Below are 20,202 nucleotides of genomic sequence, written 5' to 3' on the forward strand. Positions count from 1 at the left end.
TGATATTTGGTGTTACTATGGGTATCTTGTGTGCTGTATTGAGGTATACGGCTGGTGGTGAGGGTATTATGTGTACAGTACGGTAATATTTGTTTGACACTCTGTGGCAGTATTTCTTTGCTGGTGAGGTTCCAACATGACAAGAAATTGACTGATGAGACCTGAATCGAAAAACGTTGACAAGCCCTGGTTTAAAGTATAATTCTCTGTAATCTTATATTGGACTTTAGTCATCTTAGAGCTGCATTCACAATTCTTCCAGAAGTCAATTCTTTGCTTAAAGTCATACTCATATCATGTTGTTGAAGTTCCTGAAGAAGATTACTGAGGATCTGATATCCTACACACAAAATTTCATGCGTTTGAAGGCGCAGGCCAGTAATATCATATTTATTTGTAAGTTATCCTTTTTGCAGCTCAGTCCCATTCAAGCAAATGGTACTGAGCTGCAATGTCAAGCCCAGCTCCTATGCAATGCATGACACTATGCATGTTGAAAAGACTAATATTGATCACTTAGCCCAAGGATAGATCAACAACATTAAAATTCACCCCAAAAAACTTTTTAGTCTAAGGCCCCACATAGCGGGCCACAGCAAAAAATTGTTGCAGGAAAAACCACATTGTGCCTGCATAGCATTTTTCACAGAAAGCCCACAGAAGAAACCTTCTGCTTCAAATATACCTGCAGGGAAACTGCTATCGTTTCCATAGGTATAATTTACATGATGCGATTTCCAAAAACGCAAACTTTTGCTATTAAATCTATAAGGAACACACTTGTGAATCGCAAGCTCTTTTTATAAGCACTGTGTGAATGAGAATGAAAAAAATCTCACTCAGGCGGAGGCTCCACATTGCAGAAATGGAGTTTTTTTTGTTGCAGATTTTACTGCATCTTTCTAAGCCAAAACCTCTGCGAACTTTCTGCCTAAAGAGCTGCGGGAAGTACCACAATGCGTTGCCACCACTGTTTTTCCCACAAGGCTTTTTTTGCTGCGGGACGCCCCGTGGGGCCTTGGCCTTAACTACAATGTCCCATCAGTAGTCCTGGTCTATTCAGCGCACAGAGACCACTAACTTTATAACATTTTTTTGTATTTATTTTAGCTAAAATTGTGAGTGAACGGAGGAGATTTGTAAGAGAAGCCTCAGACCGCAAAACGTCTCATGAAATCCAATCTAATTCCCATTTAGTAGAGAACTAGCTACTGATATTCAGTCACTCTCCCTGAGAATCTAAAAATGTACAAAAAACACAATTATTTCTGGTGCTCATTAATCTCTCCATGTAACGACTCCCTGTGCGCTTGTTGTGCTTGGCATCACCGGTTAAGTTCCATTATTATTAACGATCAATCATGGCGCGGACGTTCGCTAATTCTTAATAACAGAATCTAATTGCGCCCCGTTTCCTTTGATTTGCGGCTGTGGCGATTCCGCCGGCCCTGGTAGCCTTGTTTTTCTTTGTGCTCGGCCTTGAAGACATTGCGCTGGGATCTGTGATCTGATATTTTTATGAGGCATTGTTGGATTTATGGAAGGAGCGAGGTTTCCTGTCTGAGCGAATCAGCCGCGTTTCAGCTGCCGGGGTTACAGAGGTTCCCTCTAAAGTCGGGCGGAAAAAAATTACAACAACAAAAAGTAATCAGAACCAGGAATTCCTAAAACTGTGTGAACTCTTTACCCTTCCCTTCTGAGTCTCATGTAGTTTTTTCTTGTCTTTCCTTCATTACCAAAAATTCCTGGTAAATACAAGTCCTGGAGTAGACGTCTGCCGAGGGGTTATAACTTCAGTTTCTATCTGTATCTGTGAAAATGGATTTAGAGCAAATAGAGGTATTGTTACAGAGGGTGTCACCTAGTATGGCTTCTATGGAAGTTATCACTTTGGAAGGTACCTGAAGATAAATGTGTTTTGGACTAAGCAGACAGGCTAACTGGGTGACTGTTCCGCATCCAGATCCAGTTACTTGTAAAGGCATATGTGCACTTTAGTTACACCACCACTTACTCAGCCATTGTGTAGCATTTCTGTAAAGGATGTGGGCCAGGACCTGTCGTACATAAGCATAGAAATAGAAAGCGTCACCTTATCATACTTTATCTTCCCTATGGCGTGATCGCCTTGGTATAGTGTGCAGCCACTAGTTCCCTCTACAACAATGCCCTGATTTGCATGCACGATACAATATTCTACTTGGCACGCCATCATGCATTTTATTTTAATTCTGCCTCTTATTTTAGTCAATGTCAGATAATAACTGGTAATAATATAAATAAAAAAGCTATTATAACGTGCATCAGGGTTGTCACCCAACTTTCACTGACCCTGAATGGTTGATAATTCTGCGTTATTGCATACAGTAAAATCCCGTCCCCCATATATAACTGTCTCAGTCAGTCTTTATTGTATGCATAAATATTGTTCATACACCAGGAGGTTCAGGATGAGCAGAGCTTTGATTCCTATATTTTGGAAGTTGGCAGTGGGAGGATGAGCTGAGTTGACGAACATATGGGGTTGTTAATCTTAGAGATGTTGTTAGAAGCCTGTAGATCTGAGTTGTGTTTGCCGTCCATACGTGAAGCATTGACCTCTCTGATGAAGTTAATGAGATCGTTATTCGGTCCGTGAAGCATTGATGCTCATTAACATATAGTGCGTATCTCTCCGGGAAAGGGATTAAAAATAGATGAGATGATCCGCTTATGAGCAGGATACAATTGCACCTTACACAGACGTGCTGCATAGATTTACGCCATGACACGTTGACTGCAAAGAAAGAAATGGCGCAGCCTGTAAATCCTGACTTTACACTTCACATGAGAACGAAACATCTAATGAGCAATCGTTACCGGAACTTGTGACATGAGTGTAAAGTTTGTTACTGATGGCGACGAACTTACAAAAATAATATTCTTAAAGGGCAACACCACCAATTAATATGATCCACATGGTATGAGGCAAACATCAAGTATGGATTTATAAAATGGTGATATTTGGTCGGGACTTGGTGGCATGATGTTAATATGAAGCTGATATTGCGATAAATTCATTTATGTTCATTGACTCCAGTCCAGTCCAGTATATAACCAGTTAACCTGCTCTGGGCACAGAACACGGGAATGGATTGGAGGTCTGTTACAATCCTGGAACATCTCGTACCTGTAACCTTAAAATGTGAACATTTTCCTAGGTAGATATAACGGGAAGATGAGGATTGTGGTAATGAGCTTTATCATAGATAATCCATCACTATCCAGTTATTTTCTTATTACAGTGTTGTGTGTACATAGCCCTGACAGTTCCTGCTGCTTCGTCAGATGTAATTACAATTAGATTGTATGAATATCAGTTTCATCTGTAAATATTAACAACAGGTTAAAGTGATCTGTGGCGATGCTGAGATTAGTTCTCAGAAGGATGTCTACACTGATACACTGTAACAAACCCCTTAGCTGTGCGAAGGACTTAGCTACAATCCCAGCGGTGTCTATCCAGAGCAGAGTCTGACAGAAATTGCAGCCTGTTCATGGCGATGTCAGTGACAAAATAATAGATAGTCGACGGACCCCATTATAGTCACTTGTTTTCCTCATAGTGATCTGATGGATCGGAAGAACAGATTAAATGATGCTGATGTGACATATCCTAAGACACCACAAGTGAATGCTTCTATTCATTGACAGAAAGAAGGTATCTTGAAAAAATGAGGAGAATGAAGAGGGGCCCCCAGGGCTATTAGCCCGAAGGACACATGGTATCACGGCCCACTACATAATTTTAATTTTTAATTAAAATTTTTGAGGTACTTTTCGTGTTTTTTGGCTGTTTTTCTCCCCCTTTTTTCTCCTCATGTTTGTGTTGGTACTTAACGATGAAGTTCCCCCTTTGGATATGGTTGCTATTGGTTACACCCAGCTTCCAGAAGCTTCTAATGTCAGGCAGATTTCTCCAGTAGTAACAGCTGATTGGTGGTTCAGATCCAGCGGCGGGAAAATTCAACTTTAAAAGGAGGAGATTCCCAGCTGTGGTCAAGCAGTCTGTCAGAAGAGAGCTATAAGCTATAAGCCCCCCTATGAGCCCCCCACCCTCCCTCCTTTAAAAGACTGTGGGAATTGGTCACCCAGCTAATGATGGCTGGACTAGGTGTATATAGATTCTGGTATTGGTTATGGTTATGTTATCTGTTGAGTTTATATAGAAATTAATGCATTCATTAATTTAGTAATTATTTATGTAACCCTTAATAAACATTGCGGCCTTATTTAATCCACAAAGAAGTTTTTTTGTTTTTATTTTATAGTTGTTAGTAGAGATATGCAAGTACTATTCAAAACTCCTGTTTCGAATAGCACGCAACCATAGGAATGAATGGACGCAGCTGGCACCCAGGAGGTAAAGCGGCCGGCCACCGGTAAAGTCTGCGTGCCGACCGCTTCCATTCATTCCTATGGGTGCGTGCTATTCAAAACGGCCGTTTCGAATAGTACTCGCTCATCTCTAGTTGATAGTAGTAGTAGTTAGTTAGTTAGTTAGTTAGTAGTTGTAGTAGTTAGTTATGCCAGGGAGTTGGGCCTGTGACACCATGGAGTTGTCACAAGAAAGTGCAAAAATGTTCATCAAAATCTGGAAATATGTTTTATTGTTGTTAGAGAATTGTAAGGTTAAATGACAACTTACTGACTAATATTGGGGCAGAAAAAGTTGTCAAACTCCTCCCAGCCCCTGATCAATACAGTCACCACTAGACATTTGTTCCAAGCTACAATTTCAGTATATAGTAAGTTTACAATAGTATCATGGAGGAGCTCACAGCTGTTTAACACATTAGTGGGCAACATTCAAAGGTTTCAAAAATTGGCCCCCACATAATTTAATGTCCTGTCAAGTGGCCCACATAATATAGTGTCCTCCTCAGTGACCTATTAATATGTTACATACTGTACATGTAACTTTTAAAAATGTACTGTCACCTAACCCCACCCGCCTGCAAGCTCTGGCAGTAGTGATGTCTCCAACTTAGCGCTTATTGCCATTCTCTGCTTCAGACATCATCAGCCAAAACTAGATGGTGTAGCACAAAAGTGATAGCTCTGTGCAACACCATAATATTCTACTTTATCTGCATCCTAGGGGTGCATATAGAGTTTAAATCACTACCTGCCTCCAGAACACCACCCAAAATGTGGGACTGTTTGCGTAATGCAGGTCGGCCAGCCGAGGGGTTTCCCTGTAACATAGGGACTGATGCAGATGCACCCTTGGTCCTGTGCATAAAGCAGCCCTGGTGGAGCTGACCCTGATAACTGATTGTTCCTCCTTCATGGATAACTGATTGTTCCTCCTTCATGGTAAAGTTAACACTTACCCTTTGCTGTCCCTCATGACAGAGCTAACTTTGATTCCCCACTGTCCATTTTTCATGGTTGAGTTACCCTTGCTCCATGCTTGTCATTTTGTCAGTTTAGGATTAACTCTGATCCTTGGCATGATCTTGTCATAGTAGAACTGATCCTGATCTTTGCCTGTCCCTTATATGCGGCTGAGCTAATCCTGCTATTCCATCCATCATGGTTAATCTGACCTTGACATCTGCCTGTCCATCTCCTGATCATTAACTCTTGTTGGGCCTCCCTCAGTTGTAGAGGTGCTGTCCCTCTTTTATGAGGAAGAGGTGACCTTGATCCCTTCCCATCAAGGTGTTGCTAAGCTTGACCCCTTCATGCCTCCCACCCATCCACATAAAGCTGCCCCTGACATCTGCTTGTCCATGTAGTAATAATTGTCAGCTCTTGCTGGGCCTTGTAGCTCTCCCACAGAGAGCGGAGCTGCTGATAGTCTAAACCGCAGCTCTATGAAGCGACGTATTTCATTGTTTTACTCTTCAAGTTGAATATTTCTCTTGCTGATTTATTTGTCTCATTAAAATCTATTTATTAGCTTAGATTTCACATGAGATATTATGGAGCTGTAAATTCTCTTCTTTATGACAAATGTAGATTTTTATCTGTCGCTCCTCTCCCCGCTAGTTACGACGCCGCAGTTTTATGGGTTGGATTTTGGCTGATTTCCACCTTCTGTTTTAGGTCTCGACAAAAAGAAGACACACATACAAAAAAAAAGAAAACAAATTGAAAGTGACAAAGTCCTCAGGCTTCTATGAGCCTCTTTCAAGCCTCTTTAAAGGGCCCATCCAGTCTTATAGTTTAATATAATGGGGAACATTTATGAATCAAGATTCCTGAGAATTCTGTCTTTCACCACACTTAATAGGTAGTATAATCTTAGGCTAGACAGTCTAACGATTTATCATCCAGCATCATGGGAAGAATATGCAAATCTGTCTTCCATGATGTAAATAGGAACACAGTGCCTCAGTCATGCAGCCCAATAGAGGGCGCTCCCATAAACATCATGCCCAATCTTCCCAGAGGCCTGTTGCAAATTATGTGGGATTTTACCAAGCCAGTCTTCTCAGCCGAGGACAGCTGTTTCAATCTGAATGGATCTCTTCAGCCCGGCGCAGAGAAGACTGACTTGGCAGAGGTGAGAGGCTTCTAGACAGGGTTAAGGGGATATCGTCACTCCTTAGGGAGAGACCACCATTTAGACCACCATCCAGCATCAGTCACTGTGATAAATCTGACACATACTTATAAAGTTGGAAAATCTAATGCTGTCCATGCACATGGAATATTTATCTGCAGACCTTTGGCAGTTCCAGCTAAATTTGGTGATCTCTGCTGAGAATCTCAATGGATATACACATAAGAATTACAGCATATGGTGCCAGATATACAAACCACTAAAAAAGGAAGAAATGGTCCATTCCTTTTTAACCCCTTCCCACTCCCTGTAAGAGAAAACTAATCCGCTTACAAAAACGGTTACCCACGGAAGCCCATAGACTATAATGGATTCCATTGGGGGTCTATCGAGTTTTTGCCTGAAAAGGTAGAAAAATGTGGAGAAAAACGTGCTGTTTGCAACCGAAAACACGAATGGAGTTCAAGCGCTTGTGTGAACCCAGCCTTACAAAGTTTTCCACCTGTTCTAGGTTCAGACTTATCATTACCCAAAGCAGAGAGAAGTGAGAGGGGCCGAAGAGCAGGTAGGTAATTAATGTTACTTACCCCTTATCCCACATAGTTTGTGGACCACAGGCTCAAATGTGGCTTGTAGCCTACAAGTCGGTGAGTATTAGAGTAGTAAGCCAGCAGCAAACTCTGGAGGCTTAAAGGGGCTCTATCAGCAAAATCATGCTGCTAGAGCCCCACATATGCGTGCATAGCCTTTAAAAAGGCTATTCAGGCACCGTAAAAGTTAAATTAAACTACCCCCCGTTTTAAAATAATAACTTAGAAAAGAATCTTCTCTACTTACGGAACGTGCACCCTGGGCGGGCCCTGGGCGGGCATTCAGGGTGCGTTGTCTTCTTCTTCCCCGCCTCTTCTTCCTCTGTCGTCTTCGGTCCCGTCCTCCTCCGGCGCTTGCTCGCGGACACTGATAAAAAAAAACAGCCCGGGCGCATGCGCAGTAGCACGCGGCCTCTACTACGGCTACTGCGCATGCGCCCGGGCTATTTTTTTTTTATCAGTGTCCGCGAGCAAGCGCCGGAGGAGGACGGGACCGAAGACGACAGAGGAAGAAGAGGCGGGGAAGAAGAAGACAACGCACCCTGAATGCCCGCCCAGGGCCCGCCCAGGGTGCACGTTCCGTAAGTAGAGAAGATTCTTTTCTAAGTTATTATTTTAAAACGGGGGGGTAGTTTAATTTAACTTTTACAGTGCCTGAATAGCCTTTTTAAAGGCTATGCACGCATATGTGGGGCTCTAGCAGCATGATTTTGCTGATAGAGCCCCTTTAAGAGAGAAGAGGAGGCTGCAAGCTGGGGAAGGGCTACGTAAGTTAATAGGGGCTCATTACCAGAGCTCCACTGATAAAAATGAAGTGAGGTCCAGTAGGGCCCCCTAAAGGCACAGATTCACTGGTACCCTTGTGGGCCAATCTGAGCCTGACCCTATAGATAGCTGTTATGTGAACAATTTGCACTAAACAGGGAGAGCTGCGGACAGAGGAGTCTGGACTGTCTGGCAAAGGGTTAACTGCATTAGAACAAATAGATGGACAGTTGACATCCAACATCACCCCCTAGTATCTGTCAATGGGGGATCTTCGAGATGTCCCTATGCATATTAGACTGGTATCCAAACCTCTTGAAGTGTGTATGGCCATCTTGTGTGTGTATGGCCATCTTTAGATGAGGACTACAATGTGCCTTTTTGTAGTGCTACGTATTGATTTTACACATTGAGCCACAGTTGCAGTCCTAATGAATGCATTGAGTTGTATATTACTCAATAGTTAATACTGTATATATCAATCAGTTGCCACTTTTCCATTGAAGGCCATCCTTAGATTTGCCCCTGCTCAGTACACATGGGCTAGGATGCCCCCATGTCAGTGTACAGGGTGTAGAGGAGCATGTGGCTTTTATTCTCCTGTTACTGTAGTTGGAGATGTCTGATCTCCTCAAGGTTTTCAGTGGTTGGAATGTAAACACAAGGGTAATAGACGTCTGTCTAAACAGTCTTACTCCTAATGAACACTTAGAAATCTAATTTGCCAGCTCGGCCGCAGATGAAACTTTCTGGTCAGAAAAAAAAGTTTCTGTCGTATGAGAAATTGGAAAGATTGGTTATTGCATGAGGGTATTGAGTGCAGCATTAGCAGCCATGAAAGAGGGAGGGGGTACATGAAAATGAGATCCAAACAATGTAACTAAAGATCAATATGGGCAGTGACCGCAGAGAGGGGCCCATAATTCATCTTTCAGTTGCTGTGACCAGTCTGGGTTCTGCTTGCCTCGATTTGATTTAAAGGATATGGTGGAGAATGTGGGTCAGTGAACTAGGGAGCTCAACCATTAGGGGGCTTAACAATAATTTTCCATGATCCTCTGGAATAATACGACAAGCCCATTCCAAAATCTAAAGAGGAACTTTGGATGGAGTTATCCTTAAAGAGGATTTTTACCACCTTCACCAACTCCAGATGTTTGCATCCTTTAATACAAGGAGTTGAGTGGTTCTGTTGCAGTTTTTTTCTCTAGCCTCCACCATTCCTAACCAATCAGTTCAGTTAGTTTTGGTGCTTGATATGTTAATTGGGCACTCTACTGTCAGGTCTGGAGCCATGGCACACAGGGGGGCGTGATTCTGAGATCTGATACTGTCCATCTTTAATTGGACAGTGTCAGAGAACTCTGAATCACTCCCCCTTGCCTGCTGCTGCTTCAGACCACCCACTTGACAGTAGAGAGTCTAATTTGGCAACTTCTATCCATATGCTTCCCGCATAATGAAATTGGCGGTGTGAGTTACAACTAATCTTTGTATCTACGACCTTTTCTAATGAACCTTGGTTATCCAGCTGGAAATTGGATGGGGACACAACTTGAGTGATTGTGAATATTTTGTTTTGTGACCCTCTTTAGGAGCTAACAGCATAACATTGTAACATTATAGCAACAGGTTGAAGAGGAAGATAAAATACTAGTATTGATGAATTTGTTTGCTTTTGCTACATTGCCCCTATAACTGATTTCCCACTCATCTCTCCAGGAGGCAGAATAATGGGGTATAATGAGTATAACTCTCCAGTCTTCTTATTTCCTTGTACAGAGGCATCAGTTTTGCAGTCTTATATCACAGCTAAACCGTAACAGACGAGTTTCTTATCTGCTCAACAATGGCGCTAATCACGCTGAGCAGCGATAAGTGTTGTTTGATCAGTGCAGCAAGATAAAGACAATTCATCCAGGTGCTCGCTGCTTCGTGCTCCACACAGAAGGGATTTATATCACTGAGAAGAAAGAGCAGCAGGAGAGCTGTGAAGATACCAAAGCTGCACATAGTAGACAACTACGCCAGTGTTATAACTGCAGTTACATTGTGCACTCTGTGCGCCTATATGTTAGAAAATCCAAAACCATTCCCAGTAAAGGCAAGTCCTGGAGTTGTCTTCTGACATGTTAAAAAGTCAATTCAACTGTTTCTTAGTTGCAAATGTCCTACTCCCATATGAATACACGAGGGCAAATTTGCTAAGAATCTGTGCAACAATTTTTTAATAAAACAGTCACAAACCAGTGGTTTGCGACTTTATAAACACATGCACACACACATGCACACACACACAAACACACACATGCACACACACATGCACACACATACACACACACACCAGCATACACAATACAACAAAATGAGAGCAGGAAAGTGGTTAAAATAAAGAAAAATAATTTATACTCTCCTGTTCTTTGCCTCGCTGTACCAACCACAGTGGCCCGACCCTATGCATGGTCTGCAGTTCTTCATTAATGATATCAGTAGCCTCAGAAGTCATATGTGCTGGTCCGGTACGTCATTGCTGCGGAGTTTGCGGTGCTGCAGCGATAATGTACCTAACTACTGACCACAGTGGCCCGTGATTGGCTGCAGAGGCCTCATGACTGACATCACTGCTGGAGACTGGCAGACTGGCACAGAGAACTAGGGCACTATGGCTGGGATGGCGACATAAAGAACAAGTAAATATAGATGACATTTTTACATTTTAACCCTCTCCCTGTCCTGATCTCTTTTTGTTTTTCTTTTTTTGAGGAGGGGCTGAAATAGCCCTTTAACGTTTAATAAGCCATCATACGAATTATACTGTATTGTCACAGTTAGGAACCCCTAGTTGTCGGATTAAGCAGAGCTCATATCCAGACCATAGGATAGAAGGGGTTAATCTAGAGACTAATGAAAGTGAGGGTGAAAATATCCATCAATCGCAGACACGACATGAAGAAATGTCACAGAAATGTTACGTTCAGAGCTGCTATTTTCTGTCAGCACAGCAATTCGTTTTAATCTCTGCGTGCTGCCATAATAAGTACCCTGGGCTGGTAATAATGGCACTGTCATTCTATGGGAAAGATTCTCTCACCGCTCCCTCCGTCACAAATGTCAAATATTTCCAAGTTCTCCAACAGAAAAAGAAACAAATTGGGATGGTTTAAAAAAATGTTTGATTTAATCCCCTCAAATTCTGTTTCATGCGCCTCCTCCCTGACATGTCCGTAACCTGTCAGCGCGATTGTCTGTAATTATTCCTGATTGACATGATCCATTATGGGGATGAATATGAAATAATGTCCTATTAATATGCAAAATGCTTCCATTATCCAGAAGGGTTACACCCCCTGAGGGCCATAGACAGCCCCACTCCATAGCACAGGGGCACTATAGGCGTAAGTGCAGGGTGTCATCACATTTGTTAAACAGTTGCAACAGCCCACAACTTCGTGATTAAGTGTCAGGGTGGCCATGCCAAGAACAAAACCTGATCCCTGTCTTAAAATGTTGTTTAATTCAGAATGTGACATGTGCCTGGGGCATCAGAGCGTTCGAGAGCAGCGGCTAGGTGCAGCTGAACAAAAAGCCATTGTCCTTGGGGGGGAAGTCTGATGTAGAATGAAAGAGTGTAAAGAATTCAGCATCTTGTACTGTGTACACATAGAGATACCAAATATTCCTGTTGAAGGTGATGAGATAACACAGCAGTATTAATCCTTCTATAAATATAATCCACAGTGAAGACTGACACACAGGCAGAGCAAGAAAATGAGTAGGAGAGAAATATGTTACATGTAAATGCAGAGTTAGGCCTTATTCATACGATAATCATTTGTCCAAAGTCCATCACATGGTTGTTTTCAATGTGTTTATTCACATGGATGTTTTTTTATGGCCCATTTTTAACTGCCATTAAAGAATTGATATATTCTAACTTTATCCATCAAAATGGCCATCAATAGAGCCATGTGAAGCCCCATTGACATACACACGTGAACAAAATTGTTGGTGCCCCTCGTTTAATGAAATGAAAACCCGCAATGATCACAGAAATAACTTGAATCTGACAAAAGTAATAATAGATAAAAATTCTATAAAAAGGAACAAATGAAAGTCAGACATTGCTTTTCGCTTCAACAGAATTAAAAAAATAAATAAATAAAACTCATGAAACAGGCCTGGACAGAAATGATGGTTTCCTTAACTTAATATTTTGTTGCACAACCTTTTGAGGCAATCGCTGCAATCACACGATTCCTGTAACTGTCAATGAGACTTCTGCACCGCTCAGCAGGGATTTTGGCCCACTCTTCATGTGCAAACTGCTCCAGTTATCTCGGGTGTGAAGGGTGCCTTTCCCAGACAGCATGTTCCAGCTTCTTCCAAACATGCTCAATAGGATTTAGGTCAGGGCTCATAGAAGGCCACTTCAGAATAGTCCAATGTTTTCCTCTCAGCCATTCTTGGGTGTTTTTTTTTTTCTGTGTTTTGGGTCATTATCCTGTTGCAAGTCCCATGACCTGCGCCTCAGACCAAGCTTTCTGACACTGAACAGCACATTTCTCTCTAGAATCCCTTGATAGTCTTGAGATTTCATTGTACCCTGCACAGATTCAAGACACCCTGTGCCAGATGCAGAAAAGCAGCCCCAGAACATAACAGAGCCTCCCCCATGTTTCACAGTGGGGACAGTGTTCTTTTCAAGATATGCTTAATTTTTTCATCTGTGAACATAGAGCTGATGTGCCCAAGATTCAAGTTATTTCTGTGACCATTGTGGGTTTTGAAACGAGGGGTACCAACAATTTTGTCCACGTGTGTACATAGTTTTATAATGGCTGTATCATGGCTGTTTCAAAAAAGGACATCGTATTCACATGGCAGTGAATAACAACCATAAGTCCCTTCCGTGGACTTGAACGGGCTGACACAGCCATTTTTCATGTATGTTAGCTTTGTGAAAAACAGCACTGTCGTGTGAATAAGACTTTATTTTTCATTCAGCCCTGGAAACCAGGATAACAACTTCTCAAGCACTACAAGGATATAGGAGACATTGTGGGTTGTCTCCAAATGTCAATTTCCGAGAAAAAAAAAATGACTGAATAAGGCTAAAACAACACAAAATAGGTGCAAAACAGCAGCAAAAAAAGTAAATTTTTCATAACTGTCTTGCACGTGAGGGACACCCGTTTTCAGTTACATTTTAGTGTATCTGTGTGATCTGTGAAAACAACCAAAAATAGGATATTTGTGATGGTCCGTGACAATGGTCAAGAGAATAGCCGCCATTCACTGACAGTGAAATGAATGCTGCCGTGCAATGTGCGTTTTCACTGTCAAGTTAATGTAGCCTAAGGGTCCACTCACACAGAGTTTTTTGGTGAGGATTTTGGCGAGGAAAAAAATCTGCGTCAGGAATTAGGAAATGTTTTTTACCTCCTGCACAGTGTATGGACCTTGAAAAAACCACTAGCAGTTTTTCCACTTGGTTTTTGCCAAGTCCACGTGGATTTTCCACCTCCCATTGACTATGTTAGTTTTTGCAAGTGGAATCTACCTGAAGTAAGCTTTTTTTCCGCTACCGGAAAAAGCTAGGGGAACCCAAAGAACTCTATGGGGAGGCGTTTTTTTCCACGCGAATTGACACGGATTCAGCGCCAAAATCCTTGCCAAAAAACTCAGAGTTAATGGACCCTAAGACTCCACATAAAGGGATGTCAGCCAGTCAGCCTGTTTGTGCACCAGGAGTTGTTTCATGATATAAAACTCACGAAATTGCTATGGAGTTACCTAATAAAGCTGGGTGACAAGCCTTGTAGAGCTGCACTCCATACTTGCTTGCCACCAAACTTTCCTAGAAACAGTTATAATTAATAAAATTGCCAACAGAGGATTGTGTACATTGCTGCTGCGGAGGGGGCTTTGTGTGGACCCTCCTGCTCGCTTTACTGTCCTCCTCATGTGGTACATATTCATTTCATTTAGATAAATCTCCTTTTATAAACAACATTTCTCTGCGGCCTGTGCGGCGATCGCCTGGAATGCAACGAATTCTTCCTGTGTTTAACTTATAATATGTGAGTATTATACAGCCGCCTATGCTGAGACTGAGGATGGAGACATCACATGGACGGTTACTTTACCAAGTGTTAACAGCGGCATAAACCCACAACTCAACTGTCACAGTGACATCTGAGAATTATAGAGAAACCCTCCCTGACTGGTAGCACTCGCTATCATCTGGATAGAATTGACAACTTCGACGTGTCTTGTGTTACGGACACCATCGCTGCAGGCATCTCCTTCTAACATTTCAATCACATACAAACGTCCATGGTCTGAAGACATTTCATAAAAGATTTTCTGAGGCTAAGGACCCATGTAGAGTAAATGCATAGATTTCTGTAGCGTTTTACAGTCCACGTATTGCAGGAAAATACGCACAGCGGACATACTATGATTTTCTAAACCGTTGCCTGTTTTGGAAATCGCAGTTTGACAATTATATCTATGTAAACAATGGCGGTTTCACTGTAGTAAAAACTGAAGCAGAAAGTCCGCAGAGGAAACCTTTGCAGGCTGTCTGTAAAAAGTGCTATGGGAAAAACCGTGATACATTGCTTGCGCAGTTTTTCCCGCAGCACTTTTTTTTTGCTGTGGCCTGCTACGTGGGGCTTAGCCTTAAAGAGTGTCTCTGACTCATTATACACATAATTGTAAATCGTTATATAATACTCAGTTACTTTGTCGATACTTTGGATTTCCCTTCTTGTTCTGATCTGAACTTATGTGTTGTCTTATAAACCAGTCACACCCTGCTAGTTTCCCATTAGCCCCCAGACTCTCTAGTATCCCCTTATAAGTCAGTGTAAGGCCTGGTTCACATCTGCATTTGGCAAATCTGTTTGAAATCAGTATTTAACATCAAAAACTGATTTCAAACTGTCCAGATGAAAACTGTGTCAGGGTGGGTTCACATCTGTGTCAGGTCTCCGGTTTAGCCAATCCGACCGGTTTCGGTCTTCTGCCCCACAAAACTGGCCAGGGGACGGAAACTTGGTGATCAGCTTTCAAACTCATTCACTTGAACGGGTTTGCAAAGGTGACCGCCCGTGTGCTAAACCGGAGACCGGGCGCAGATGTGAACCCACCCTCAGTATGTAATCAGTATGTGTTATTATGTAGTCAGTCCTCCGCCTCAGGTTCTGATCCAAAAAACTCCATGTGAACTTACCCTAAGGCTGAGTTCACAGAGTTTGGTCAGTAATTTGGTCAGGAATCCACCTCAAACTCAGCCTCCAAAAAAAGCCTTCCAATAGAACGCTAAAGCTGAGGCCCCACGTTGCAGATTTTGCTGCGTCTTTTTGAGCCAAAGCCAGAAGTGGATTGAACAGTAGAAGAATAAGTTCCTCCTATATATTTCCCATTCCTTTTGTAGCCATTCTTGGCTCAAATAAACGCAGCAAAATCTGTAACAAAAAAAGCTGTGTTTTCATAACGTGAGACCTCAGCCTAAGGGCGCATTCACACAGACGAGTTTCAGCCGTGAAACTCATTCCATGTGTTGGCTAGATTTAGTGGCCTGCACCTTCTGCTGGGAGAGGGACTTCTAGCAGTATGCAGGGCCACTTTCACCATGGGTCCAATGGTGCAGCTGCATTGAGCCCTATGGTAGCAGGGATCCCCTCATCATCTACGGATTCAAGTGGGTCAGTCCCACATTTCAAGTGCTGTCCCACTGTTCCGGTGGCAAGCAGTGATTTAAGCTCTATCCTTAGGATGCAGATAGAAGTTGAATACAATATTGGAGAACAGAGCCAAAAGCTATGAGGATGAACATTGTACCAGCAAAAGAACAGAGTATCCGGCTACTAATTTATCAAGGTAACAATGAATCAGGGTTAAAATGTAACCAGGTTTCTATGTAACAATTTATTAGATGTAATGTAAAGGACTGCTGGACATGCTGGACCTTGTAGTACTCATGCAGCACACCTGGAAGACTTTCTTTTCCTGAGCTATAGCGAATGTCTCCCAGCGATGCAGTATAAATGGATTTCTCTGTGTGGGCGCGTTAAGTGATATTATCCCTTCTCAGTTGTGTAATTTGTTGGTATATGGAGAGGGCAGCACAAGAGAAGAGCAGTAAATGAAGCAGCAAATGAGATTGTAATTTTAGATTCTTCTTCTTGTCTGAATATTGTACGAGAGACATCACAGCTAGTATTAATATTACAACATCCTGCAGGCTCAGCCTCTAATCACAGCATTGTAGGTTAACCAGATCTGTCTAACTGCACTCAAGAGACTGAGCCTGGGGAAGGGAGGGGTTCTCACAAAGGTAACAAACTAGGGATTATGTGGGTGATAGGAAGGCTTTTATACAATCTTCTCGTTTGATAGCAATGACGTTCTCAGCATGGTAGATGGGATTGTACAAGCAATACATCAAGATATCAGATGGATGCAAAATGTATTAACATTTATGGAAATAGCACCTCTAGTGGCCAAGTTCAATGGTGAATTGTGCAGATCATAGGCCCTGTGATACTTCCCAATCATGGGCACCGCCACCCTGCCATGCTGTGTTAACATCACCACCTTTTTTGCATTGAGATCAGGGTGTTTCCTTGTCAATGGGTTGAGCCACTATCAGTCTTTATAGGGACACATCCTACTGATAACTGGTAATACCCATTGCCTGTAGGCGTGGGCTATGCAAAATCTTTTTGCAGAGTACAAAGTTTTCTTATTACAGACATGTTAGGTATTAGTTCCATTTTCTATTTTTTTTTTTTATTTAGCCCAGATCGCCATGACATCTACTCAGAGGTTTCTGGCAAGATGTTTTTTTAGCCCCTGACTTCTCCTGCCATTCTCCTGTGTCCCAGTATTGTAGCAAAATAAATGCAAATATAACAGACATGTTTGGAAAAAGTGACAGCTCTTCTATAACTCTTGTCACACTCAAAATGTGATGACTTCTCTGATAGTAGATGTTCTGTTTCCCCTTCTTCTTCGTTCAGTCCAGACCTTTATGATGAATAAGCAGAGTTTACTGTCGAGTTTTTGGGCCCTTTTTTCTGCAGTCTTCTCCAAGCTCTATGGTAACACAAATAAATTCAGACCCAAGACCATATACTGAATTATATAAGTTATAGTAATATATATGTTCAGACCTCAAACCATATTCTTTATTATATAAGTTATAGTAATATATATATATGTTCAGACTCGGCCATTGTAGCAAGACCAATTGAGATTCCAGACCTCTAAATAATGAAGCCCTCAGATCCGATGCCAGAATACAGACTCCACAATGGCTACAGATCCCCCAACCTCCTGAAACTATTACAATAACTAGTACAGATCCCCGACCAGACTGCCTAAATGACTACAGACTCCACCTAAACAAATAAAGAACAGACACTGACCCAAGCACCCTAAAAAATACAGATCTGAAATAAGACCCCCTAATGGAATACAAACATCAGATTGGGTAACCTAAATACAACCCCAAAACGAATTCAGACCCAAGAGCAGACCATCTACCTGCAGAGCCCCTCTCCATACTAATACATACACCAGACACTTACCTGCAGCTTACCACAGTCTGACTTGCAGGTTTGCGCTCTCAGTTTGGGACCTGCACTCATGGTTATATGACCATATGTAGCAGGCTGTTCTACTGTAACAGATCCTGTACACATTTGTGTATCAGAAATAGCTTTAAAATTACATGAAGGAAAACATATGAAGAAGTTGTCAGTAAATTTGTCAGTCATTAGGATGAAAAGTGCCCACCTAGAACATTTGTAGGATCTATTAATACCACGACCCTACTGGTGGAGCAGTGTGGAGCACACACCAGCCCAGCCATATCTTGTGCTAACATGCAGTGTATGCAGAATTTCTCATCACCTCCTTTCTCCAACCTGAGATAAGTGTCTTGTTGATCTGATTTCTGCAGCTTCTCTGTGTCACAATCTCCAAGCAGCTTTAAACTTCCATCTAATATCCCAGCAGGCTATTAACTGATATTATTGACACTGCTTGGCACATAGATTTGGTGATTTGATGTTGGGAATTAGATTTTAGAGGCTATGAAGACAATTTTCTGTTGCTCAGCCGGTAGGTTCAGCCGCTTCAAGGTTTCACACTAGACAGGGGACAGCTTGTTGAGTTTGGTAACTTGGTTTTGCTTGATGAAAAGTTCCACAAATAATGGATCCTGGAAGAAGCTGTCATCACATTAACCAGAACCAGGTCAGAAGTGGAGCCCGCAGTATCATTTACAGTCAATGACACCGGTAAGCACCATGATACAGTATACATATATGTAGTTAGTTTGTTATAATGCAGCTGCACAGATATGGATGCTTGTCCATGGGCACAGATATGGCTTGTAGCATACTATAAATATACTATTGTATGATGGCACATTTGTGCTGACACTAACATGACAGGTAGGTTAATAAGCTCTTAACCCTCTCTTTGGTACATAGTGTACACATCTTATTATAACTAGAGATGAGCGAGTAGTGTTTGATCGAGTAGGTGTTCAATCAGATACTACGGTATTCGAAATACTCGTACTCGATCGAACACTACTAGCGGTTCGAAGTTTAAGGTTCAATGCAGAACCAGCGTTGATTGGCAGAATGCTATACATTCTGCCAATCAACGCTGGTTCTTCTCTTACCTTTCCAAAGTCTTCTCCGCGCTGCATCCCCGCATCTTCTTCCGGGTGGAATTCACTCTGCCTAGGCATCTGGTGTAGGCAGAGCCGACCGCATGCGTGTGTATGCGCGTGCGTGTCCGCGCATGCGCAGTCGGCTCTGCCTAGGCCGGATACCTAGGCAGAGTGAATTCCACCCGGAAGAAGACGCGGGGACCCTGCGCTGGGAGAAGACTTCAAGCAGAATCCAGCCCAACCGTCACTCGTGGACTTGGTAAGTATGATTTTATCAAATTTTGCGTACCCCTGAAACAAGCATTTCCCCCCATAGACTATAATGGGGTTCGAAATCCGTTCGAACAGTCGAACAGTGTGAGGCTGTTTGAATCGGATTTCGAACCTCGGACATTTTAGTGTTCGCTCATCTCTAATTATAACCAGTGCCCAGACCACAGAGTATAATAATCGGAGACCCAGGGGAGGATACAAATATAAAAAACAATGATACTTATCTCTCCTAGGCTCCGCTGCACTCCCTGCTGATGTCGGCCATCTTCAGTGATGGAAGAGACATCACTTGAGCTGGGCCTGTGTCGCGACCCATAAGGACGCAAGCCCGGTCCACGTGACTTCTGTGACGTCACCAACTAGGCCTGAAGCCTTCTGGAGCCATGAGAGCTAAGTAACAGTGTTTTTTATGTTCCCTCACCTCTCCTAGCCCTCCGAACATTATAATCGGGGGTCTGTAGAAATCCCAGGTATAATGATAGTGATGTTTGTGGGATTCTTTATACTGGATTATGCCCAATTTAAGCACAGATTCTAACTTCATATGATGAACAGAAAATGGCTCCAAGTGTTCTCACTATGCAAAATAGCGCACAACAGGCTCACATTAGGCTCAAAACTAGCAGTCTAAAAAGAAACCAGCAACCAACTACAACACTGTTCTAATTGAAAAGGAAAAGCTGTCTTGTGGCTGGTTTCTATAGGCAACAAAGACAATGTTTCACAAATCTGCACCATAGTACAGAAACTTTCTTAAGTTTGGCTAAGAAATTCCTGACAGCCAGTTACCTAGCAACACTGACAGTTGGCACATTTGACACTTTGATACATATAAACGTATATCTGTAACAATGAAGGATCGTACCATTCTAACCATGGAGGAGGAGGGTTAAAACTGACTATGTTCATCTCAATGTGACCCCCCCCCCCCAAATGATTGCATGAACTATCTGAGCCTCACAATATAAAGGTGAGTGCTATACAGAGGATAATGATATGACTATAATATGCCACTGTATATCTCCATGTCCCAGGCACTGTGACTATTTTTATAAGGTGACTATTAATGGCCCAATCATCACATTCCTCTTCAAGATCCCTGACACAGCACTAAAATTTGTTCTTCCTTCTAATTTTTAGTAATTAAATTTAATTGCCACATAATTAGTCACTGAGTCCAGACTGGCGCAACGCCTGCTGTAGTCTCTGCCATTCAGATGTAAGTGGAGTAGGAAGGACATAAGTGCCATTGTAGCCCCTAATGTAGGCAGCATGCCCTGGATAGTGTATAGACCAATGGGGGATTATTGGTCCTCACTGTATCA

Source organism: Leptodactylus fuscus, chromosome 7, assembly GCF_031893055.1.
Source record: "Leptodactylus fuscus isolate aLepFus1 chromosome 7, aLepFus1.hap2, whole genome shotgun sequence".
Classification (NCBI taxonomy): Eukaryota; Metazoa; Chordata; class Amphibia; order Anura; family Leptodactylidae; genus Leptodactylus; species Leptodactylus fuscus.